Below are 27,123 nucleotides of genomic sequence, written 5' to 3' on the forward strand. Positions count from 1 at the left end.
ATAAAAGCAAAATCAATGAGATTGAAAATTAAAACAATTGAGAAAATCAATAAATCCAAAGGCTGTTTCTTCGCAAAGATAAATAAAATTGATACACTTCTAGCCAGATTGACCAAGAAAAAAGAGAGAAGCTATAAATTACCAATAAACTACATTGCAATTTTAAAAAAAGCTGTAACTTAGATAAAATTGAACACTTTCTTGAACAAAAACTACCAAATCTCACTCAAGCAGAAATGTATAACCTGAATAGCTCTGTACCTATTACAAAACTTGAATTCATATTTAAAAACTGCAAATAAAACTCCAGGCTAGATGACTTTCCTGATGAATGGTACTAAAAATTTGAAGAACAAAGAACAAAAATCTACACAAACTCTTTGAGAAAACCAAAAGTGGGGAATAATTTCCAACTCATTTTATGAGGCCAGCATTAACCTAATGCAAAATCAAAGACACTGTAAGGAAAAAAAGAAAAGACCAATATCTCTCATGAACTTAGACTCACAAAAAAATTGTCAACAAAACCTTAGCTATAGCAAATCTAATTCAAAAGTATATAAGAGGGGTTTATTCTAGAATAAACCAGTATACAGAGGGGTTTATCTAGGAATGAAAAATTAGTTCAACATTCAAAAATCTCTCAATGTAATTCACTATATCAACAGAATAAAAAACGAAAACATATGATCATCTCAAAGATGCAGAAAAAATAACTGACAAAATTCAATGTACAGAAAATAAAAACTCTCATCCAGAAAATTAAAAACAAACAAACAAACAAAAAAACCCTCTCAATTTAGGAATAGAATGGAAGTACTTTATCTTGATAATGGCCATCTACAAAAATGCCACAGCTATCATCATAACTGGATAATAAAAGACTCAGTACTTTGCTGCTAAGGTCAGGAATAAGGTAAGAATTTCCACTCTCATCTTTCCTCTTCAGTATCATACTGGAGGTCATGACCAATGCAACAAGGCAAGAAAAACATACAAGACATACAGATTGGAAAGGAACAACTAATGTTGTCTAGAAATAATCAGTTCATCAAAGTTGCACAATATAAGGGCAATATACAAAAATCAGTTGTCTATAAACTGCCAATGAAAAAATAAAGTTTTTTAAAGTACCATTTATTATAGTACCAAAAAACATAAAAACATTTAGAAATAAATCAAACAAAATATGTACAGAATCTGTATGCTATAAATCTATAAAACATTGATAAAAGAAAATAAGATAAAATCAAATGAAGATATATACAATGTTCATGGATTGAAAGGCTCATTATTGTAAAGATATCAATATTTTCTAAACTGATCTATATATCATTAGGAAAATACAAATTAAAACTGTAATGAGCTATTATTATGTGCCTACTAGAATGGTATAATTAAACATTTTTTAAATTGTCAATATCAATCTCTGACAAGGATGTGGACCAACTGGAATTCTTGTCCATTGCTGGTGGGAAGGCAAAATAGCACAACCACTTTGGAAAAAAGTCTGGCAGTTTCTTATAAAGTTAAACATAACCTGGGTCATACCATATGACCCAGCAATCTTGCTCCTGATTATTTACTTAAGAGAAATAAAACATGATCACAGAAAAACATGTTTTTTTTAAACTAAAAACTCAAAATCAAAATAAATGGATAATCACACCAAAGCAAATCCATACAATGGAATATTACTCAGCAATAAAAAGGAATAAATCACTGACACCCACAAAACTCGGTGAATCTTAAGCACATCATTGTAAGTGAAGGAAGCCAGACTCAGAGTGCTCCATTCTGTATGATTCAATTTACACGGCATTCTGGAAAAGGCAAATTATAGAAACAGAAAACAGTTCAGTGGTTTCTAATGGTTAGAAGTGAGCAGGAGAGGTTGACCATAAAGGTGTAGAAAAGAGAAGATTATAGGTGATGTAACTGTTCTGTATCTTGATTGTGGAGTGAGTATATGACTGCTTACATTTGTCAAAAATTCTAGAACTGTACACCAAAAAGTATGAATTTTACTGTGTGCGAATTTTAAAACAGTGAAACAAAAGAAGATATTAGAAAATATAGCATGTGGTCAATAAATATTACTAGCATTATCAATTTTAATACTATTTACTATTAACATGGCTAGACAAGTGGAAGATGGCCTTAGAGAGGTACAATTGGAATGCTCTGATAATAACCATTCAACCAGGAGGAATGCAGAGACATAAATGGAAGCAAAAAGAAATCCATTCCAAAGGAGTAAGAAGAATAAACTGGGAAACAAATATTGACTTATAGGAGCCAAGAGTCCAAATTATCAAGACTTAAGTGATAAACTTAAGTTTGATATGAATGGGCCTCAATAAATAGGGGCACCCTTGAGTTTGGGGTGGGGGATAAGGAAGCAGTAGAAAGGGCTTCTGTGGAGGGGCAATTCTCAGCATCACATGTGTATCCAAGTCATAAATCAAGGAAGGATACCCAGAGTAAGGTAAGGACATGGGGAAATAGATGCAGGCAGGTGTCCTGGGAATCAGGGCACCTCGACCACTGGGTACAGAGCCAGGCTCCTGACTGCAAGGTACACAGCAGCCAAAACTAAGGAGAGATTCAGAAAGCCAACCAGGCTCAGACAACTGATGTGACTGCAGCCTGGTGTTCAATGGCAAAAATTCATACCACCAGTAACCCAGACACCAGTGTGCAAGCAAGCAGCAAACACTGCCAGTGGGCTACTCCTTTGATGAGATTTTTGGTAAAAGGGTAACAAAATGGAGTGGAGGATGGAAGTGAAGAGCCATTAACATACTATGTGGCTGGGATCTCATTGGCTCTGTGTTCAGGGTCACTTTCTAGACAGGGAACAAGGAATGGTGCTTGAACACAAAACAAACAAAACAAAACAAAAACCAAAGGAGGTAAGAGAATTATCTCAGCAGATACCTGTGACTGCTTCATGGAGGAGGTGATATTTGGTCAGACTTTAAGAGATATGTACATCAAAAAGATGGGTATAGATAAAAGGAAGAGGGGGGAGAAGGGAGGGAGAATGAAAGAAAACAAGGAAGAAAATATTGAAAGTGGAGGCAGTGCAAGCAAAGACCTAAAGCCACAAATGTACAATATGCATAAATAACAGGAAATGAGCTAGTCTGGTGGGAGGAGAGTGCACGCAACAGCAGCAGGAAGTGGGTACACTATCATTGAATGAAATCATTCACAGGGAGGCATAACCACTTCTGCTTCAGATGTTAGACATGGTGTTTGTAAGCCAGAAGATAGGACAATCTGGGTTACCTACTTCCTGCCCTGTTAGTTCACAGCCTCACTCAAATTAAACAAATATGAATTGAGCAACTCTCATGCCTAACCAGCATGCAAAGTGCTGTAAGTCAGAAATAATATGTGTCACTAATACCTTTAAGTGGGATTTACAATCTGGACAACAGAATCCAAAATACCCACCAGAAAGAAAAATAGCTTAAGGAAAAGGATTAATGAATCTGCCTTTCAATCTTTGCCTCCAAGGCACAGAAGCAACAAGCACTTTCTGAATGTATGGTATTGGTATTCTGTGCTAGACATTTATATATATTCTCAAATTTAGCTTTGTTTCCTTTTGACTTTTTCTCTTCTTTCCTTTCTTTCTAGGACTGAATATATCTAGTCAGTGTATAAGTCAAGAGACAAATAAGAAAGAAACCACATTGCAAAACAGGATTTTAAAATTTCACTTTAAAGATGGGTAAATGGAGATTGAGAACAGTTGGAAAATTTGTCCAGGGTCAAACAGGGAACAAGTTAGGGAGCTGGGATTTAACTTCAGCTTCAAAACGTTAAAACTATTGTTTTTACACTGAGCAAAATCTAGTCCCTGAAAATTACAATTTATAGAAATTAAAAGACTTGTCATTTGGTTGAGAAAATTCCTCCTGAAAGAGGAAACAGTAAAGTTCCATTTCATGCCACAAAATATGTTCCCCAGGCACCAACTCATTTTAAGAGAGGTGATTATTCAATCTGGCTGTAATATTACCATTTCTATTTTCCTCCCTACTTTTATGTTTTCATGTTGATCATTTTACTTTCTTTTCCTTTTTTTTTTTAAGCCATTTTCAATTAAGATTTCTAATTAGCTTCCAAATTTGAGACACATCTCTAGTACAAAGCAAATGGCAGGAGTAGTAATTAAGGGACAGATGTCTCTTGTCTTTCTGGGGATGAAACAAGGCTTTTTTTCTAAGTTATGAAATACTAGGGAATTTTTCATGATTTTTTTCTTATTTTTAATAATAGTTAACTGAATTGAGAGATACTGAATTGATCTAAAAAAGTCAACATCCTTTCCAACACAGATGCTGAGAACCTCTCTTCTGGGATAATCTTAGTTTAACTCTCACGCTCTGAGTCCTTGAAACTTTTATTGCTGCAAATAGACAATCTCCACATTTTATATGAAATCAAATCATTTCTTTAGGTGCTAAAGTAGGCACTACCCCAAGTCATCTTCCTCACTTTCAGACTTTTAAAACTTAGGTGAATTTTACAAATCAAGAAGAATAAGCATAAGATTCAGAGCAGCTAAGAGGCAGGCAGTATTTTTTGTGGTTTTCCTTTGTTTGATTTAAGAAAACAAATATTACTAACACTAACACTGAAAATTACTTAGTAAGCTCTAACTCCAGTGCTCCTTACTGGTACTTAAGGCAGTATTTTCACATGCAAAGTATAATCAGGATTTAAAGCAGTTAACCATATAATTCAGGTCAAGAAAAATCTTCTGCCTTAAAAAGCTAAACCACTGAAGCAAACATTTATTTATTAATTTTTTTTTCTTCTGGCTTGAATTATCCAGATTCTAGAAAATTATCAAACATAATTTAATGTGCATAGCCATAAAATAGGTCAAGTGACCTAAATGCAGGCCAGCCTCAGGAGTATAAGGAACCCCTTAAAATACATATTTCTAAGAGAGAAAATTCTGAAACATTTTCTAATGTAAACCTGGAAATACTGGTTAAATATTAAGTTCAATAATGGTGCACACACACACAAAACACATATACATCTGTTTGTACTACAGAACTTCCCAGAAACTGTAACATGTTAATGTGTATTTAAATCTCCTGAGAGTGGTACAGTATTCAGAAATTTTCAAATCTTCTTGACCCCAAACCATTTTATACAGAACATATTATGGAACTAGTATTTGGACACATTGAGAACCTCTTTGCACAGTCATAAGCCCTTTACACTGTACTTTGGCAGGAGATGTAGAAGCGTAGGGTTGGGTGGCAGATTTGAAAGCTTCTATATTCAAGGGACCAGCAGAGAACAACAAATGACATAGCACAGAAATGCCAAGGGCAGAAAGTGGCCAAGCAGAGCTGGTCTGAAGACACTTTACCCGAGCCATTAAGGCCCTATGGGACTGGGCCGGTTACCATATTCATGTTCATCCCATTTTCAACCCAGCTTCATCTTATCCTTGTCTCCACCTCTGTGACTTTGCTACAGCCACTTTATTCTTTTTTTTCAGTTACGTTCTTTATTCACTGCTGTTCCATCTGCCTGGGACTCTTTTCCTTACACTTCAAGCTCTTAGTTGAAACATCAACTTCCAAAGAAACACCTCTGTCTAGTCCATCTACAGTACATTCCTCCCTTATTTCCCAATATTTTCTCCTACAGAACTCTGCAATTTCTCTTCATAGCATTTATCACAATTTTTATTCACATATTGATATTGCTTATTTATTTCATGTCACTTTCACTGGATTGTAAGCACCATGAGGGTGGGAATGGACCATGCCTGTTTGGTCCAAGTCTATAAAATCACCAAATACCTCATAGATGAGTGTTTGCCATATAGCAGGCCTTTAATGAATATGTGTTGATTTAATAATAAGTAATAATAATTAGTTCATTCCTTTACATGTCTACCTAGGCCTGGCCTAACTGAAACCTTCAGAATTGATGTAAAGTACACATAGAAATCAGTTCCTCTTTAGGATATGGTCAGCCATCTGCAATATTCAGTCACACACATTCTAAGACACCAAGCTGGCTTTTCTGGAAAATATTTTTAATAATAGGGCCTGTAAGTTTGACTTAATCATCAATCTAAATGAATATTATGGGTTAATTACTGAGAACCACTCTTGTACCTGCTTTCTTGTTGGATTCCTCAAACAGTTCTGCTCTTTGATTACTGCCTTGCTGATTTCAGAGCTCTGTAAAGAACAAAAAGACAAAACGTGAGGATTTGGTGTTTCACTGGGAACTCCTCGTTTTTAAAACACTGCTCGCTAAAATATTTAATTTGCTCGTAATGCCCATTATCCCAAACTTGAGGACTTATGTCATGATCACAAGATCCACGGAATATAGCGACTTCTTGTTTGTATTCCAAACTAATCTGCTTCGTTCAGCTCATAGAGGTCCACAAGAAGGAACTCTAGCTGACCATTATTTATTTGCTTACATGAGCCAGGCACTATTCTAAGTTAATTGATTAACTCATTTATTCCTCATAACCACCAGGCAGGCAAGGGTTAGCTCAGCAGGCATAAGTTCCTCAAATGCTACACATTCCAAAGAAAGGCCCTCCTTCAGAATTGGCCTTAGGCCAGTTCCTGGAAGATAACCTCTGAGCTCTTCGAACAGTCTGACTGATAAGAGAGTTTGTGTATATGTTAGAGGCTTCTGCTGTTCCAAGTGGATCAGATACATTCATGGTGAACACCTGTTTTTGCTTGGAGGAGGGGAGGCTGAGGTCTGAATAGCTGAGGTCAGTCATCTGGTGCTGCAGGCTTCTGTGACTGACACCTAGTCAAATTCTAGGGACCAGAGCTCAGTTGAGCTTCTCTGGTTGACCACGCTCCACACATGACGTCACACACTGTTGTGGAGAGAATTAAGGGCACCCCCATGTGACTCCACTGGGAAGGGACATCTGGAAGGTGGCAGCTGGACTTTGCCTCATGTGTCCTTTCCCTTTGCTGATTCTAATCTGTATCCTTTCACTGTAAGAATCCATGACTGTGAGTATAACAGATTTTCTGAATCTTGGGAACCCTTCTAGCAAATCGTTGACACTCAGGGTGGCCTTGGTGACCCCCAACAAAACCACCCTATGAGGTAGGTACTATTATTACCCACATTTATAGACAGAGGAATTGGCAAAGAAAGGTGAGGCAACTCAGAATTCCACAGCTAGGTTAAGTGTCACTATTTAAATTTGAACCCAGTGATCTGGTTTGGGCATTTTACAACTATGACATGTGGCTTATCAAAATATTTATTATGTATCATTCAACAGATGTATCCAAAAGTGCCACTTGGTTCTTTTTCCTATTTTATTATCAGGAATGATAATTTTCAAATTGTAAATATACTATCAATTACCAAGATTTCATTTTATCTGTCAAAAAGAGAGCAATAACTTTTATTGGGTTCAACTTGTTCTTTAACTGCTGTACTTAATTCAAAACTTTCTTCCAGTCATGTCAACAATGCAGATGTGACGTAAGATTTTCTCACTCACATTCTCATATATTTCTTCCCAATCTACATGGTTTTTAATACAGGAGGATGAAAACTACAGTCAGCTTTAAATCAAACACCAGGTTTTATTTAATTTGGAGGAAAAAAACACCTTATCACAATTTTTCTGAAGATTTATAATTTTTGAGTCTGATAGATCCAGAGTTGCCTTTAAGTGTTGGAAAAAATAGTTTCATAATAGGAGAAAGTATGAGACTAATCAGTTGCTACTAAAGAAAATGTAAACCATCCACTGATTTCTAAACACAACAGATAAAAATAATATGCCAGTTATGTAAAAAAGTCATAAGTTTGCTATGTTAAGCTTTTTTCAGGTAGACTCTGCAAAAAACACTTTGGTCTAGTTCATCATTAGGTGTCTGAAGTAGCTTTATTCATTAGGCTTATTCTAACACTTGAACAAAACTGTAATTCATTATCTTATCTTTTTTAATCCACCCCAAACTAAGCATTGGACTCTGTTGTACTCATAGTGGATTAGAGTGTCTTGTTCCTATCACCAAAACAGACTGCACATCTCTTGATATTTTGTGGTGTCATGACATCTGCAAAAGTAATGAGTCTATCTTGCAATGTGGATATCCAGAGGCCAATGTAGTCTCAGAGCGTCCAAACAAGCCCTTAAAATAACTTCCAAAAATACAAGTAAAGCATGTAGAGGAAGGTCAACCCATGACACAGTGATGATGTAATACATGGAATGTAAACTGGATAACTGTGCAAGTCTAAAGGATAAAATTTTATGATGCAGAAGGATCAACGGTGTTATGTGAGCCTGGGTCTTTCATACTTGTATTGTCCCCATTGTGTTATTATTTGTCAGCTCCCATCATGTAGCAAGAACCAATATTTACCCAAACCCACCAAAGTGTTGGTAGCCTTAAATAAATATCCCACAGAGTTAATGCAAACAAAAGCCTTATTTAACACTTATCATTACCTTCACAATAAATGATCAAATAAAATATTTGCCTTAATTAGGACACAAAAGTTTTCTTTAGAAAATAGAAAATTCTATCTTAGACAACTTCTAGATGTTCAACTAAATTGAACGTTATTGATTAGGAATAAAATATGCAATATTTAAAAAATGGAATAGACTCTATTGGGCTCCACCTTATGCTTCTTTGTTTCCTATATCCATTCTCTTGTGACCTTAAATGGGGCTCTCATAACTCACATTTTCCCTCTACCCAGGAGTCCTGGTGTGATGGGGACATAGCCAAAGTCAGAGCTGGATATTTGCCTTTTCCATGTTGCCGCATGAAAGAAAGCTGGGCTTGAGATACCTTGTTGTTGATCCCAGACAGCCTGGTGATTCCAGGTCAAGAGCCCCCATCCATGAGAGGTTTGGGGATATTATGCCAAAGGCAGGAGCTAAGCGGGGTGGAGTTTAGAAAAGACCAGGAAGAGATAATAACATGTATGTCAGGAAATTGTATAAGGAGGTCCTCATCAGTTCTGAAAAACTCAAATATTTGTCCCCTGAAAGATCCAGCAGTTAAAACCTGTTTCCCATTTTATATATATATATATATATATATATATATATATATATATATATGTAAATAATTACCAGAATCTATTATAATATCTATCTCTAAAATAGATGTAAAAATTTAATCCTATCTCCAAAAGCAGGTTTTTTAAATCTTACTTTTGTTCTTCAATTTCCATCCCTTATTGTAAAAACAAAATAGAATTTAGCTGACAATGAGATTATTCTCAAGTGTTGAAGATCTTCACATCAACTAAAAACGTACAAAAATTTTTCTGTAAGAATTAATAAAATGGTTCAAGAAAAGTTTCAGGATGCAAGATAAATTTGTAACAATAATTTTTCTATATAATAACAAAAAGTAAATAAACAAAAAGTAAAATTTTTTAAATAAATAAATGCAGCTCCCAATAGCATCAATAATCCTGACACACTACAGCAGTAACAACAAAATCAATAAAGTACTTATGAATAACATAATCTTTGCTTCTTCCCAAATTAATTTGTATTTTTAGCATAATTCCAATCAAAATTCTAGTACGGATAATTTTAGATTCTGTTAAAACTTTCTAAAGTTAATGTGACAGGGGCTTCCCTGGTGGCGCAGTGGTTGAGAACCTGCCTGCCAATGCAGGGCACACGGGTTCGAGCCCTGGTCTGGGAAGATCCCACATGCCGCGGAGCAACTGGGCCCGTGAGCCACAACTACTGAGCCTGCGCGTCTGGGGCCTGTGCTCCGCAACGGGAGAGGCCGTGACAGTGAGAGGCCCGCGCACCGCGATGAAGAGTGGCCCCCGCTCTCCGCAACTGGAGAAAGCCCTCGCACAGAAACGAAGACCCGACACAGCCATAAGTAAGTAAGTAAATAAATAAATAAATAAATAAATAAATAAATTTTAAAAATTTAAAAAATAAAGTTAATGTGACGAAAGAGTCATGGGACTTCCCTGGTGGTGCAGTGGTTAAGAATCCGCCTGCCAACGCAGGGGACACAGGTCCGAGCCCTGGTCCAGGAATATCCCACATGCCGTGGAGCAACTAAGGCTGTGTGCCGCAACTACTGAGCTTGCACTCTAGAGCCCGCAAGCCACAACTTCTGAGCCTGCGTGCCACAACTACTGAAGCCCATGCACCTAGAGCCCATGTTCCACAAGAAGAGAAGCCACCGCAATAAGAAGCCCATGCACCGCAACAGAGTAGCCCCTGCTCGCCGCAACTAGAGAAAGCCCGCGCGCAGCAACAAAGACCCAACACAGACAAAAATAAATAAAATAAATAAATTTATAAAAACAAAAAAAGTATAGATCATAAAGAAAATTCTGAATATAAATATTAATGAGATGCTTTGTTCTACCTAATGATAAAATATATTGTTGTGACACAACATTTAACATAGAGCAGAACTGGCATAGAAACTGACATACAGAATAGTGGGAAAATATAGGTATCCCAGAAACATCCTATTTTATGCATTCATTCAACATATATATAATGCCTGTCATATGCCAAGCACTATGCTAGTTTTTAAAGGGAAAACACAACTCCTGCCCTCAGAAAGATTGATGGGGAAAAAAATAGCTATTTTCATTATGATAGAAATGGAGACAAATGGGCATAGGACTTTATGAATTCATATAGAAAGGGAATCTAAATTCAGTGTATGACAAAATGAGCACCACCAATTAATGAGAAAGAAACTGTTCAATAAATAATGTTGAGATAATTGCCTATCTTTTTAGAATAAAATCTAATAGATCCCATTAGACATAGATATAAATTGCAGCTATATTATGGAATAAAATACAAATGAAATGTAACATAAAGAAATGAATAAAAGTGGAATTGATTATTTACATGCCTCTTTGGAGAGGGCAAGTCTACTTCTGAAGTATATAAGTGCTAAAAGAAATTAGAAAGAAAATGTCAGGTAGATTGGACTATGTAAAAAATTTCCCTAAGTTTAAAACAAGTTAAAAAGCAAAGCAGATGTGAAATTGTTCGCAACAAATGCAATACACCAAAATCTGTTTTATATAAGTACTAAATACCAAAATACCAAAGGGTACTTCAAAATGAAGAAACAACTCATTAACGAACACATGGAAAAAATGTTCAGCCTCATTAGTACTCAAGGAAATAACCATTAAAACAACGACCTATAATATTTCATCTAACAAACTGGCAAAGAAGAGAAAACGTTCATCCTTGTTGCCATTTTGAAATTACTTTGAATGCCACTTTCCTATAACCCCTAAGAACTCTAAAAGTATTCCTACCTTGTTGCAGAAAATCTAGGAAGCATTCTTACCATATATAATTCATACAAGATGCTCATTTCGGACACACTCTATTTTAACACCCACTGAACCATAATACCCTTTAGGTAAGACCATCAAATATTCATCATGGTATTACAGGTACCATGCCCAGTCCAAAGGAGACATGCAATAAACGTTCTGAATGTTGAACAGATGAACTAACAGGCTTGTTTTTTCATCATTAAAATAAATAAAAGTGTGGCTGGTGTCTCAAAAATATGTTTTCATACCCTTTGACCTAGTAATTCTAATTCTGAGTTTTTATCTAGGGAAGTAAACCCAAATAGAGAAAAAAAAAGCGTATACATAAAGAATTACCACAATAGGACAAATCTAGAAATAGCCTAAATATTCAAATATAGAGGACTCTTTGAAAATATTGTGTTACGTTAATTTGGTGTAATACTATGTCACTATTAAAAAGAAGAATTTAGAATCCAGGTTTAGAAAAGCTTATGCCAAAATATTAAAAGTAAAAAGCAGGTTTTAAAGTTGTATATCTCTTATATAACAGGTGTAGTATAGCAGGTATGACTCAGCATAAAATCCCACCTTCATTAACTGTAGCTCCACGAACACCTTACTTAGCCTCTTCAAGTCTCAGTTTCCTCATTTATAAAATGGAAGAGTAGTAACAATATTGCCTATTTAAAAGGCTGTTCTTTTTAATTAAAATCAAATTAGATAATTCAAATAGTGTTAATAGCACCTATTACATAACACATATTCAGTAATCACAGACATAGCTTTTATTTGAACTATTAAACAAAAATAAAGCATATGCACACCAGAAAGTCCAGATGCTAATATTTCAATGCATTGGCAGCAATTATCGTGTGGTGGATTTGGCTGTTCACTACCTTTGGAACATCTCTCCTACATTTGGGAAACTTCCACATTCCATGTTTACACATCACAACGACGGATGCCCAAAATCCACTTCTCAGTCTTCCTTACATGTGAAGAGTCTAAATTATCCATGAATGGATAGATACATGGTGAGAATGCTAGAGTGAAAGCCTGTGACCAAGGCTTTTCTGATGACATACCCTTGTACAAGGCTTCAACCAATTTATTTATTTATTTATTTTTAATTGAAGTATAGTTAATTTACAATGTTGTGTTAGTTTCTGGTGTACAGCAGAGTTATTCAAATATGTACTATCTATATATATTTTTCATATTCTTTTACATTACAGTTTATTACAAGATATTGAATATAGTTTCCTGAGCTATAACAGTAGGTCCTTTTTTATCTATTTTATATATAGCAGTGTGTATCTGTTAATCCAAAACCCCCAATCCATCCCTCCCCCACTTCCCCTCCCCTTGGCAACCACAAGTCTGTTCTCTATGCCTGTGAGTCTGTTTCTGTTTTGTAAATAAGTTCGTTTGTATCATATTTTAGATTCCACACATAAGTGATATGATATGATATTTGTCTTTCTCTGTCTGGCTTACTTCACTTAGTATGATGATCTCTATATCCATCCATGCTGCTGTAAATGGCCTTAATGCATTCTTTTTTATGGCTGAGTAATATTCCATTGTATATATGTACCACATCTTCTTTATCCATTTGTCTATCGATGGACACTTAGGTTGCTTCCATGTCTTGGCTACTGTACACAGTGCTGCAATGAGGAACACGGAGCTCATGTATCTTTTCGAATTAGAGTTATCAACTATACTTTGGGCACATGAAGGTCTTCGGTTTAGAAGCACATGCCTCACTGAATCCATCTGGGAGCTGACATCTCTGCCAGCCTTCAGAGGCAGTGGGGGCAGAGGATCTACCATCAGGCTCACGTGAGGGCAGTGGAGCCTGTGCCAGGGGCAGGAATCAGGGGTTTGTCCTGGAGCGGTCAGTGCTCATGTGTATTTGACTGGGCTGAGAGCTCCTGAGTGGGTAGCCTCTAAGCCCGAGCCGATGTTCTTTAAGACTACAATGGGTCCTGTGCACTTGTGCCTTCATCTGTCTTTTCCTCCATCACACACACACACACACACACACACACACACACACACACACATACACATACCCCTTTATATATGTATATGTATATATAATCATAGTCTATGACTATGTTGGTATAAAGATAGATACAGTATCATATAATAAAAATTCTTCCAACCTAAAAATTCTTCTTTTTCCTTCAGATTTTAAAAGAAATTAAGACATTTTCATGGGCCCATAAAAGCACTGTAAGTCACTGGCACTGTGCCTACTGGGTCCCTGATAGAAAAGTCGGCCCTACCTAATGTTTTCAGATTAATTCCTTTTCTCTTAAGCTAGCTAGCGTCTATTCTGTGTTTGCAGCTACGAAACTGGATGATACAGATGACAAAACTACAGTGAAATTTCACTTTTTTTCAACTTTGTAGGAATCCTCAAATATTTTGAAAAAGCATGTATTACTTATTAAAGGGAAGATGATGGGTTAAGAAAAAGAAGAAAATCTGACCAATTAACATATCATCGGCAGTTAACAGCCTTAAATGACAAATTTTACATGCATATCTCAGAATCTCAAGCTAGAAAGGGACTGCAAAGATCACTGTGGAGAAAATGTCATGTAGTCCTATCACCCATCTGTCATCTGAATCACCTCTACCCCACCCACCCTGACCAAGTTATCACAATCAGTGATACTGAGCTTAGTAGTTCCCTCTCTCAGGAAGAAAATCAGACATTCTATCTCTTGATATCTTTGCCTATTAGAAAGTTCTTCTTTAATACTGAGTCAAAATGTATTTATTCCAGAAACTTTCTCTTTTTTCCCTGAATGCATCTTCAACATCTGAGAATTCCTTATGGTCCCATCTTAGATATGCAATATCAATGCCTTGGAATCATTGCATAGCAACCCAACTCAGAAGACTTTTATATCTACTGCACACACTTGATACTTTGATTCTGTATCAGTCTATCATTCCCCTGGGTAACCTGTTGCTCCAAAGCAGAGATGTGAATTGCTAGATCAGAGAGACTGTCTCTTTTTCTTTCTCTTCAGATCACAAACTCATCGTTTCTTTGACTCCCATCAGAGGAAAACAAAGTGGTACGGGGCCATTGTTTTAAAAGAAATTTGGAACCCAATACAAAATTCATATGTGAGTGTTTTGGCAAGGAAAACCATTCTACTTTGTTTTTCTTGAAGCAGCTAGCTGAAATGAAATAGTGAAAACTGTACAAAACTAGGAATCTGGCAAAATAGATTCTAAGTCCTGCTTCTGCTAATAAATACTATGTACTTTATAAAATCCAGGTTCCTCCATCCCTTGAGGGATAATTTAGATTCTTAACATTTGATGACTGGATTTCTAATAAAGAATTAGATCCCTAAGTCATTATCTGATTAAGTAAATTTAAAATAAAACTATTGAGCAATGTCATTGCATTCGTATTTAAGATTTCCTTTTAACCAACGAACAGAAGTATTAAGCGTGACTGAAATCAAAAGTACACCATCATTAGTTACCCATCTGATCACCATCAGGTATGCTTTTTCTTGTGTTCTTTGACACCATCAACAGATGACTGGATTAAGAAGATGTGATATATATTACCATATTATTCAGCCGTAACTAATGGCATGTTATTCAGCCTTAAAAAAATAATGAAATACTGCCATTCTGCAGCAACGTGGATGGACTTAGAGAATACTGTGCTTAGTGAAATAAGTCAGGCAGAGGAGGACAAATACTATACGATATCACTTACATATGGAATCTAAAAAATAATGCAAATGAATGTATATACAAAACAGAAACAGACTCATAGATATAGAAAACAAACTTGTGGTTACCAAAGGGGAGAGGGAATGGGGTGGGGGGTGAGGGATAAATTAGGGGTATGGGATTAACAGATACAAACTACTACATATAAAATAGATAAGCAACAAGGATACACTGTATAGCAAAGGGAATCATACCTGTTATCTTGTAATAACCTAAAATGGAATATAATTTGCAAAGATACTGAATCACTATGCTATACACCTGAAACTAACACAATATTATAAATCAACTAGCTGTCAATTAAAAAAAAAGTTACTGACTCATTGATCCAATTTTTGGCTGAGGGGGACAGTTAAGGAGTTCTGTTTTATAAAGTCCTTCAGGAACCCAGGCTAAGGGAGACCTCACCATCTTTCAAGCAAGTGGCTTAGTCACCCTGACTATGGAATTCCAGCAGGGAGACTAGGGAAAAGAGAGAATGGGGATCACATGAGAGCCCTTTATGAGCAGGTCTGGACTGTCACATAATACTCCTGAGGGCAAGGTGGCCTGAGCAGCTATAATTCTACACCTTGCAAGGGAACCAGGATCTCTGATGGACAGCTGGCCATCTCCATCACAGTCGAGTATAATTAAAGATTTTGTGAGTCTCAATTAGTCCAAGGCAGTTTGCATACATTTGTCTGTACCAAAGCCAGAGCCTAAATAATGAAGTATTGAGAGATAAGATGAAGATTTGGTATTAAGGGCTTTGGTAAAATTGGCATCACAGATAGATGAAGGTGAGGATAATCAGAATATGGTCATTATAAGCTGCACGCACTTCTGAAAGGATAGACAACAGGGTTCCAGGAGAAATGTAGTTCTGGATGAGAAGTGTCAGAAATATCTTCGAGGCAAAAGTCATATCAGAAAAGAGAATTTTTAGGATTGTTATTTTCATAGTCATATAATAGATGTATTAAATGGTATAATGAAATAAAAGTGCTCCTCAGGCTGCTATTCAGAACACTTTATGATTAGCCCCTTTCTAGTCTTCTTCTTTACTAGTTCTCTACATGAGTTTTTGTCTCAGCCATTTCCACAGTGGCTTTTGTTCTGTGGCCTCTGCAAATTTCCTGTCTGAAGGCAGCTTTCATCAGGTTGCTACCCACTGGGACTTCACCAACCCAAAAAAGCCTGCTCCTATGTATGCCATATACATGCCAGGAAAAATGTTATCCCTCCCTTGGAATTCCCATATTATTTATGTAATGGCAGCTTATTATGTGGTTGTTTATTTGCATGTTGTTATATGAATCTACTTTTTTTTAGCTGTAAATGTTTTATTTTATTTATTTATTTTAATTGAAGTAAAATTGATTTATAATATAGTGTTAGTTTCAGGAGCACAGCACAGCAATTCAGTTATATATATATACATACATATATATATATATATATATATATATATATATATATATATACATACACACACACACACACACACACACACACACACACACACACACACACATAACTGAACCGCCATCTTTTAGACTAGTACTTTATACCATGGTACAGAGATAAAGTTGCCAGGGATTTGGGGGGCAGATAGGGGAGGTACAGTCCCTTACTTTGTCAGTGTAAAGCTATCACCCCATTTTCCTTAAAGCAGGGTCAGCCAGATTAAGACCCTTAAAGGTCCTGAACTTCAAAAACATTACTGTTCTCGTCCCCCACCTTACGTCATTTAAAGTAAAAGCAATACTAAACTGTAAAATAAGTGTAACAAAGTCTGATAAAGTTTTTATTTTTTTCTCTAAAAAGTACATATACATATATTTCTTCAGATTCTCTTCCCTTGTAGGTTATTGTAAAATATTGAGTAGAGTTCCCTGTGCTATACAGTAGATCCTTGTTGGTTATCTATTTTATGTAAGTAGTGTGTGTATGTTAATCCCAACCTCCTAATTTATCCCTCCCCCCCCCCGCCCCCCTTTCCCCTTCGGTAACCATAAATTTGTTTGTTTTCAATGTCTGTGAGTCTCTTTCTGTCTTGGAAATAACTTAATTTGTATCTTTTTAATTTTTTTTAGATTCTACATATAAGCGATATTATATATTTATCTTTCTCTGTCTGACTTACTTCACTTAGTATGATGATGTATATAGGTCCATCCATGTTGCTGCAAATGGCATTATTTCATTCTTTTTATGGCTGAATCTACTTTTTTTTGACTCTTTACACTGTCATATCTCCTTATATGTAAGAAATTAAACTGTTATTGAGTGAATGACTGAAAAAGTCAACAGATTTACACATTAAACAAGTGGTATTTAAGCATGTTGCATACCAGAATTACTTGGGGATTCAAGAGTCTCAGTCAATATAATTGGGGTATTTTGCATTTTGAAAAAGCTACCAGATGATTTGATTTCATCAGCTTTCAGAAAAATAGATGACTGATTCTGTTAAATCTATGGTAAAACTGTTAAATCAAATTTCAGACAAAAACACAATGAGGTAATCGATTTTAACTACCCAAACATCAACAGATAGGCCTATGATTTAGCACTGGAAAGTTTAGAGAGGATTGGGATCTATTTCTTAGAAAAAGTAGTTAAAACTTTTCAAGAAAGGAGCATTTATTCTATTTTGTGTGGCCTAGTGTGTAGGAAGTAGTAAAAAAGATGGCTGAGTGAGCCCCAAAGTAATAATCATCACAATAACATTACCTTTAGTACCCTCATGAGAGTGAGGAAACAAAAGAAACAGTTAAATATTAGAGAAAAAGACATATGGTGGCAATATGTCGGTATTAGTTGAGAAATCATTTTAAATTAAAATAGAGAAAGTCAATAGCCTACAAGAATCCCCGTGACTGCGTACCAAATCCCTTACTATAAGCCCAGGAAAAAATGCATGCTGTGGTTCAAAACCATAGGCATGCATAATAAAGGGAAACAATGATACTATTGTAAGGGAAAAGGTACATATTTTTATTTGTTTAAAGTTCAACCAACTCTATCAATTTGGAGATAACACAGCTTTGAAATTTTGCTCTTTCAAGTAGCTTTGCGCACATGCGGTAAATACTACCAGTCAAATGCCATAAACTGTCCCTATTAAAGATCATCTTTCAAAATGTGGACAGACACGCAAAGAGTGAGGATGACAGGGAGGCCCTCAAAATAGCCGACAGATGGAGTATTGTCTAGGAATAAAATGTCTATCCCCCAAAAACAACTTTCAAGATTACCTTTCAAGGAATGTCAAAGCAAATAAAAACACTTGTTTTCAATATATCAAAGGCAAGGAGCCAGCTAGAGACTCAGTGAACCCATGATTACGGTCTGTCAAAGACAACTTAGGACTTAGGGTCTTAAAAAAAAAAAAAAAACAGACTAAATCTGATAGGCTGGTTTCTTTAAAAGGATGGACGTTAGGAGATACCACATATTGTCCCCTAAAATGGTAGATTAGAAGTGCAGGATAAAATAATTAAACAAAAATCTTACCATAGCAGTTAACATTTTTGAGGATTTATTATATTCAAAGCCAGTGCCTAAAATTACTATCTCATTATCATTCTTACTTTAGTTGTTTCCATATTGGAAGGACTGATTGAGACCCAAAATACTGAGGCCAAAAGAAGAGAGTCAAGAACTAAAAACAGACCAGAATGACTTCTCCTAAGGGAGATGGGATCTAGAAAGCTATTGAGATACATGCTCTTGAAGAGTTCATAATATGAGCAATAGGCAAATCACACCTTGAAAATCCCCATGGTTCTATCTTTCTAGAGCCAGAAACCCAGATGTCATAAATCAGGGTCATGTTTGAGCAGCAAAGACACAAACATCAGTGTCAAAAACTCAGAATGTTACTGGGTTAGTTTCAATGGTTCCATAATGTAGATGGAAGGCTGGTATTGTGTTTCCCTAAAGTAGTGCTATGCTGGAGCAGCTGCTCCAGCCCATGTGAGCCACATCTCCCCCAGATCTGCATTTAGTAATATCACAGTAGTGGCTTGAAATCAGTCATGGGAGTATCTATATCTGGAAAATGGGCAAATACTAAAACTCAGGACTTTTTGTTTAGTTTTGTTTTTTAGAGAGCCAGTTTACCAGCCCATTACTGTCCTAAAGGGATAAGTTCAAGACCCTAATGAACTATGACTCCAAAAGAGGAAACAATTTAGAGGAGACATACTAAAGAAAATACAAGGAGGAGGATGCTAGAGCTCATCTGGGTCTATATTGGATGTTGTCTAATGAGATGACAAAATACTTCTGAAATAATGTTATGCCATTCAGGGAGGTGAAGATAAATAAAATTTGTGTGAATATTAGATGTTTTTGGTACATCTAGAAATGGATGGCTTTATAGCTCTCACAACAGAAGCTCCTCTATTAAAAAATTCAGAGGAATATGAGAGAAAAACAAATGCATGGACCGAAATCAAAAAGAAAGAAGATACTCAGATGCAGCAAACCCTACCTGTGCTACATGAAGTAGAGAACAAAAGGGTCCAATGTAAGAAGCAGATCTGAAAACTATAAGATATTGAAAAAAGAAACTGAAGATGACACAGATAAATTGAAAGATACATAATGCTCATTAATTGGAAGAATTAATATTGTTAAAATGCCCGTATTACCCAAAGCAATGTACAGATTCAATGCAATCCTTATCAAAATACCCATGGCATTTTTCACAGAATTAGAACAAATAATCTCAAAACTTGTATAGAACCACAAAAAACCCTAAATAGCCAAAGCAATTTCAGAAAGAAGAACAAAGTTGGAGGTATCACACTCCCTGATTTCAAACCATACAACAAAAGTATAGTAATAAAAACAACATGGTATTGGAACAAAAACACACACATAGATCAATGGAACAGAATAGTCCAGAAATAAACCCACACTTATATGATAGCTAATCTATGAAAATGGAGGCAAGAATATACAATGGGGAAAAGACAGTCTCTTCAACAAATGGTTTTGGGAAAACTGTACAGCTACATGAAAAAGAATGAAACTAGGCCATTTTCTTACACCATATACAAAAATAAACTCAAAATGGATTAAAGACTTAAATGTAAGACCTGAAACCATAAAACCCCTAGAAGAAAACATAGGAAGTATGCTCTTTAACACTGATCTTAGCAATATTTTTTGGATATGTCTCCTCAGGCAAGGGAAACAAAACCAAAAACAAACAAATGGGACTACACCAAACTAAAAATCTTTTGCACAGTGAAGGAAACTATCGACAAAATGAAAAGGAAACCTACTGAATGGGAGAAGACCTTTGTGAATGATATTTATGATAAGGGGTTAATATCCAAAATATATAAACAACTCATACAACTCAACACCAAAAAAACAAACAATTGAATTAAAAAATGGGCAGAGGACCTGAATAGACATTTTTCCAGTGAACACATACAGATGGCCAACAGGCACATGAAAAGGTGCTCAACATCATTAATCTTGAGGGAAATGCAAATCAAAACCACAGTGAGGTATCACCTCACACTGGTCAGAATGGCTGTGGTGAAAAAGACAACAAATAATATCAAATGTTGGCAAGAACGTGGAGAAAAAGTAAACCTAATGCAATGTTGATGCAATGTAAATCGACACAGGCACTACAGAAACTATAGAAAATATTTTGGAGGTTCCAATAAGGAAAGGAAGGAAGGAAGGAAGGAAGGGAGGGAGGCAGGGAGGAAGGAAGGAAGGGACTACCATATGATCCAGCAATGCCACTTCTGGGTATTTTCTAAAGGGGAAAAAAAGAACACTAATTCAAAAAGATATAAGCACACCAAGGTTCATTGGTAGATGAATGGATAAAGAAGATGTGGTATACACACACACACACACAGACACACAGACAGACACACACACACACACACACACACACACACACACACACACACACACACAATGGAATATTACTCAGCCATAAAAAAGAATGAAATCTTGTCTCTTGCAACAACATGGATGGAACTAGAGGGATAATGCTTAGTGAAATAAGTCAGACAGAGAAAGACAAATACTAGATGATATCACTTATATGTGGAATCTAAAAAATACAGCAAATAGGGAATATAACAACAAAAAAAGCAGACTCACAGAAATAGAGAACAAACTAGTGGTCACCAGTGGGGAGGGGGAAGGGGAGAGGCCACCAGAGGGGTAGGGGAGTAGAATGTACAAGCTACTGGGTACAGGATAAGCTACAGGGATCTTTGTACAACACAGGGAATATAGCCAATGTTTTATAATAAGTATAATTGGAGTAAAACCTTTAAAAATTGTGAATCATTATACTGTACAGCTGTAACATATAATATTGTACAGTAACAGTACATCAAAAAAATAAAATCGTCAAAACAAAGTGAGTATATTTTTGTCTTAGGGTAAAGCAAAGTCCTGGAGTTCACTAATGCACTACCCTACCCCATTTCAGGGCAATCTAGAGGAGTGTTATGCAATAGATGGTTCTTTGATGATGCAAATATGTTCTAATCTGTTCTGTCCTAGAGTGTATCCAGCAGCTACATCTGGCTATTGAGCACTTGAAATGTGCCTAGTGTTACTGAGAAACTTAATTTTTTAAATCTGATTTTAGTTCATTTGAACTTAAATAAGCCATAGGTGCCTAGTGGCTACTGTATTAGGCAATGCAGCTTTAGAAGTAAAAACTAAATTTCCCACCAGATACACAAAGGAGAAGTATCATTCTCAACTTTATAAGTGAAGAGCAGGAATTCCTGGGGACCAACAACATCTTCCTCCATAGGGGCCAGACTTAACTCTGGCGCACCATAGGGTTGACTGTTAAACCACATGGATTAAGGGAACAAAAAGAACCTGGTTGTGGTATGGTATGGCTTCCATTCCTCAGGACTCTTTTGGGGACAGACTTGCACTAGGGTAACACTGCTGCCCTTCTCCTCCCCCCTCACTCACCTGGGCTTCTCACTCTGTTTTCAATCAGAGGAAACTGTGCATTCTTTCTGCTTCCTACTTTGTGCTAAGCTCTATAAGAGTGGGCTCTGCCCCAAGCGAGACATGCTCTATTTGCATTTGTCCAGCTCTGTCTGACTGGGTGGCTAAGTTTGATTTCAGAGTGAAATGTCAGAAGCTCCATCTGGCATCAAGTATGTCACATCATCTAATCAAGCTTTTATTAGTAATAAAACTGTTACTCAAAGCTCCATTTGTCTGATTTCTGTGTCTACTAATAAGTTCCTTCCAAAACATTAGGGGAAAAGAAAAATAATTTATTCACCATCTCCCCTCTCCCCCTCAGAACTTCAACACTCAATATTTCTGACATTTAACGGCTTCAAAAGTAAAATGTAGAATGTGTCTTTGTGCTGGACTTTCCTTGCTCTGAAACTACTTGAATGATAATTAGGCATATATACAAGCTATGTATGTATCAGTGTGTATTAAGGCATCCATGAGCCAGAGGAGTAAATCATATGAAAGTGCTTTGTACAGAGATTAAAGCCTTTGCTGACCTTCTTGAGCTGGTCCATTCCTGCATTATTTGCTTTCATAGTATCTAGTACTTCTCCTTTGTGACACATCGTGTCTTAATTTGTGCAATTCATTACTGAAGAGCTTACAATTCCCATTAGATTGTAAACTCCATAAGCTTCATAAGGAAAGAGACTATGTGCATCTTTTAATCATTTTATTTCTAGCATTTGGAAAAAAGACCAGCACATAGACGACACGCTCCATAAATAAATAATGCAATATTACATTTAATGACATAAAAGATTATCTTCAGTATGAGCAGAGACTATGATGCAAATTTAATTTTTGGCTTCTTTTATCCACAGTCCTCAGAAATAATGGTCTTACAAGAGGAGAACTCTTGTTTGAAGGAGTGTAATAATCTCCAGGAATACAAAACTAATCATGGTCATACAGTAGGAACCAATAATAATCACTGAACTCATGCTATGTGTTTGCTTCCATTTCACAGGTCAACGTCAAGGATCTGACAATAGAGTTAGCTAAACAATTCAAAGTATGTAATCATGGTGCTCAGGCAGCAAAACCAGCCTCCACTTGTGAGTGTTATTGTGTTCAAAGCACTCTAGAAAACATAATAGACTCAGGATAGAGTTTTTTGAGCCAGTTTTTGTTTGTTTGTTTACCACTTTCCCAAAATACCTCCTCCTTGTGGCATTCTTTGGGTTCACAGAGCAAAGGCGAATAAGAATTCTCTGTGAGTGGATAGTATTAATGGACTTAAGAAGCAGTGATACCTGATATTCAGTCTTAAGTTTCCATTTTTGCATCACAGTTTCCCTAGATCTTAGTCAAAGGTGTAAACTTGAAATCCTATGCTTTATGAACTACTGTAGAGCCTGTGTGTATGTTTTGATCAAACTGGAAAGCAAGGAGCTAAGACAGGATTAATGCAACTATAGGATTAAACGCAGTGGGATGGTCTAAAGAGATAAAGAGCACCCAGAACAGATTTGTGGAATTCAAGAACACTCGCTAGAGATTCTCAGAAATTCTTAGGGAGAAACCTAGATTTCTTGCCATTGTATAGAATGAGGACTCAAGGAGTATTACTACTTGGATATTTAAGGAAAATGTGACACTGAAAAGATGACCTATCCATAGAATCCAGGGCTCAAAATTAATTAGAAAGGGTTGGAATGGGGTCTGGAAATCTTTAGACCACTGCTTGAGAACATGAATCTTAGTGATGGAGACACTAAGTGACAGTGATAAAAACAAGCATCTTAAAAATCAATATAACTTACAAATTTAATATAGATTTGTTCAACAAATTTCAAAGTATTTGGACACACGAATATGCTTTGAGGAAATAAAGTTATCAGTATTTTAATAACGCCAATATACATATATCTGGAAATATACATATATCTGATAAGAATTTGTCAAATTTATGAAAAACTTAGAAATAGGCAGTTATTAAAGGAAACCTCGGATACAGCCTATCTTTAGGTTTTAAAGCCACAGCTTGCAGTAACCATACCTTAAAGCATCCAAACACTAGAATTAGAAGGGCCTGAGTGTATAATCAATTAAGTTCCAGAATATTTTGAAAAAAGCAATTTAAACAATAGTTGACATCTAATTTTCTGAAAGAAAATATCTGTACACTAAGGAATTCCTCAGAAAAAAAGTCTCTTTGTTCAGATACTATGAAAACAATTACAGTTAGGGGTCTTATATTTAGTTTTTGATTAATAATGATGTCTATGTTTAAAATATCTATGCAGTCAAGAGGGGGACTAAAATTAGAGTGTTAACTTGTCATTTGGGGACTAAAGCAGAGATACGTCACCACTCATCAGAGAATCCTTGTTCTGTGTGGGCTTTTGGGAGATTAGCTTTCTCTTTTCTGGGGAATGTAAATAGCTTTCAGAGAAGGCATGCATAGATACATTTTTTTTTTTAACATGATGCTAAGGGAGATATAAAGTTACTTTGATAGAGGAGAATTTGATCTTCTACCAGAAAACTGAGAGAAGAGAACAAAGCAATCAGAAACCAGGCATAATCTCAACCATCATCTAAATGTTTTTAGAAACATCTCATTGGAGTGGAAATTTTCTCATTAAGAAAAAACAAACAAGAAAACCTTAGGTATTTAACTTTTAGACTGAGAGTCTGTATCTCTGAGCCACAGAAACCAGTAAATAATGATACTCATTCAAAAAGGGCTCTCTTTTCCAAAATCTGAGTTTATGTGACCATCATATAGATCAATACTTCTTTGCCAGCTAAGGAGAATAACATTTTTCATAACATAGTTCAGATAATTCAGAGACACTATCTCATTTGCTCCTCAGGACATTCCTAGAATGAATAGGAACAGGTATCATGATTTCTCTTTTACAAAAGTAAAAACTCAGTCTGTAAGAACTAGTAAGTGTATCAATGGCTGCCTATTTTATAATATCCACGGCGTGAACTGGTTAATTAGGGGGCAAACTAGGTTAAGAAATTGGCATTTCAATGAATCTGTCTGATTCTAATCCCATTCCCTTAACCCCCCTACATTTTAAATTTCTTGTCCAAGGTAACATGCATTTACTGCTAGGACTAACAAACTCCCAAACTAGTGTTTTCCTTATCAGACAAATTGCTGCCCACATCCGTCACAGCACTGTGAGTAAGGCTGACACTGGCTAGACATTCACCAGACCCTTTTCCCCTTGCTCTTAAGCACACACCTAGACCAGCGGTCCCCAACCTTTTTGGCACCAGGGACCGGTTTCATGCAAGACAATTTTGCCATGGATGGGGGAGGGGTGGGATGGTTTCAGGATGATTCAAGAGCATTACGTTTATTGTGCACTTTATTTCTATTATTACATTGTAATATATAATGAAATAATTATACAACTCACCATAATGCAGAATCAGTGGGAGCCCTGGGCTTGTTTTCACTTGCCACTCACTGATAGGGTTTTGATATGAGTCTGCAGGCAATTGATTTATTACGGTCTCTGTGCAGTCAAACCTCTCTGCTAATGATAATCTGTATTTGCAGCCGCTCCCCAGCGCTAGCACCACCGCCTCAGCTCCACCTCAGATCATCAGGCACTAGATTCTCATAAGGAGCGCGCAACCTACATCCCTCACATGTGCAGTTCACAGTAGGGTTCGCGCTTCTATGAGAATCTAATGCAGCCGCTGATCTGACAGGAGGCGGACCTCAGGCGGTAACACGAGTGATGGGGAGTGGCTGTAAAAACAGAGGAAGCTTCGCTCTCTCACCCGCCCACCACTTACGTCCTGCTGTGTGGCTCAGTTCCTAACAGGCCATGGACCAGTACCGGTTGCTAGGGGGGGTTGTGGACCCCTGACCTAGACTATACTTCCAAGCCATCTGTGCAATTGGGTGCAGCCATGTGACTGAGATCTGGCTGATGGAGTGTAGACAAATGTTCTGTACACATGTTCCACACCTGACCTATAAAATCCTCTTCCACAATCCACCATGTTCTCCATCCTTCTCTACTAGTTGAATGAGGAAGACACCAAGAAGTGCAGATCTATAAGAGGAAGGATCCTGGATCCCTATATCATGATGCTATACTTCTACCTACCAGGAATGGCCAAATTTAAATTTATACGAACAAGAGATAAACTTTTATTTCCATAAGCTACTAAGATTGTGGAATTTCCAAAGTGGTTGTACCATTTCATATTGCAAAACATGAGAATTCCATTTGCTTCACATTGTCACCAAAATTTGGTGTTTAGTCTTCCTAGTCTTAGACATTCAGTCCACAGGTAGTGATAATTGTGGCTTTAATCTGCATTTTACTGATGACCTGTAATTTTAAGCATTTTCTATATATCTATCACTCATTTGTTACATGTTCATTTGAGACTATTCCAATCTTTTTCCCATTTTTATCTTTTTTTCTTCATGCAAAGCCATTTTTATTTTAAATATAGCAGTGTGTACATGTCAATCCCACACTCCCAATCTGTCCCTCCCCCTCCCCTTCCCCCCAGTAACCATAAATTCATTCTCTAAGACTGTGAGTCTGTTCCTGCTTTGTAAATAAGTTCATATGTATCATTTTTTAAAGATTCCATATATAAGCAATATCATATGATATTTGTCTTTCTCTGTCTGACTTAGTTCACTTAGTATGATAATCTCCAGGTCTATCCATGTTGCTACAAATGGCATTATTTCATTCATTTTAATGGCTGAGTAATATTCCATTGTATATATATATATACCACATCTTCTTTATCCATTCTTCTGTCAATGGGCATTTAGGTTGCTTCCATACCTTGGCTATTATAAACAGTGCTGCAGTGAACATTGGGGTGCATGTATCCTTTTGAACCATGTTTTTCTCCAGATATATGCCCAAGAGTGGGATTGCCGGATCATATGGTAGCTCTGTTTTTATTTTATTTTTATTTATTTATTTATTTATTTTTTATTGTGCAATAGCAACATTTAAATTCTGTATA

At 36.3% G+C, this 27,123-nt stretch overlaps 1 protein-coding gene across 7 annotated transcripts in view; it reads right to left on the reverse strand.

The window, feature by feature from the left end:
• INPP4B (inositol polyphosphate-4-phosphatase type II B) overlaps window positions 1–27,123 on the reverse strand; it is a 758,305-nt gene that overhangs the window by 384,829 nt on the left and 346,353 nt on the right. For all 7 annotated transcript variants that reach the window (XM_059922536.1, XM_059922531.1, XM_059922530.1 and 4 more), the window contains one exon: window positions 6,165–6,230. The gene's annotated coding sequence lies outside the window, so the exon portion shown is untranslated. The remainder of the gene's footprint in view (window positions 1–6,164; window positions 6,231–27,123) is intronic.

Source organism: Balaenoptera ricei, chromosome 5, assembly GCF_028023285.1.
Source record: "Balaenoptera ricei isolate mBalRic1 chromosome 5, mBalRic1.hap2, whole genome shotgun sequence".
Lineage (NCBI taxonomy): Eukaryota > Metazoa > Chordata > Mammalia > Artiodactyla > Balaenopteridae > Balaenoptera > Balaenoptera ricei.